Below are 563 nucleotides of genomic sequence, written 5' to 3' on the forward strand. Positions count from 1 at the left end.
GGCTATGGTGGAGACAGAAGTGGGGGTGGCTATGGTGGAGACAGAAGCAGCGGTGGTGGCTACAGCGGAGATAGAAGTGGGGGCGGCTATGGTGGAGACAGAAGTGGGGGTGGCTATGGTGGGGACAGAGGCGGCGGCTATGGTGGGGACAGAGGAGGCGGCTATGGAGGAGACCGAGGAGGTGGCTATGGAGGAGACGGAGGAGGAGGCTATGGCGGAGACCGAGGCGGCTATGGAGGAGATCGAGGAGGTTACCGAGGAGATCGAGGAGGTTATGGAGGAGATCGAGGAAGCTATGGAGGAGACAGAAGCCGTGGGGGCCATGGAGGAGACCGTGGTGGTGGCAGTGGCTACGGTGGAGACCGAAGTGGAGGCTATGGAGGAGACAGGAGTGGTGGCAGCTATGGAGGAGACCGAGGTGGGGGCTACGGAGGAGACCGAGGTGGCTATGGAGGCAAAATGGGAGGAAGAAACGACTACAGAAATGATCAGCGCAACCGACCATACTGATGACTGTTTTGAATGTTCCTTTGTCTCTGACATGATCCATAGTGAAATTGCCA

General features: G+C 58.4%; 1 pseudogene across 1 annotated transcript; it reads left to right on the forward strand.

Moving 5' to 3' along the window:
* Positions 1-3: 3 nt before the first annotated feature.
* On the forward strand, positions 4-557 carry LOC105526284 (annotated as a pseudogene). Its single transcript, XR_001004059.1, has one exon. The product of XR_001004059.1 is annotated as a TATA-binding protein-associated factor 2N pseudogene (transcript).
* The last annotated feature ends 6 nt before the right edge of the window (positions 558-563 follow it).

Source organism: Colobus angolensis, unplaced genomic scaffold (assembly GCF_000951035.1).
Source record: "Colobus angolensis palliatus isolate OR3802 unplaced genomic scaffold, Cang.pa_1.0 Scaffold5848, whole genome shotgun sequence".
NCBI lineage: Eukaryota > Metazoa > Chordata > Mammalia > Primates > Cercopithecidae > Colobus > Colobus angolensis.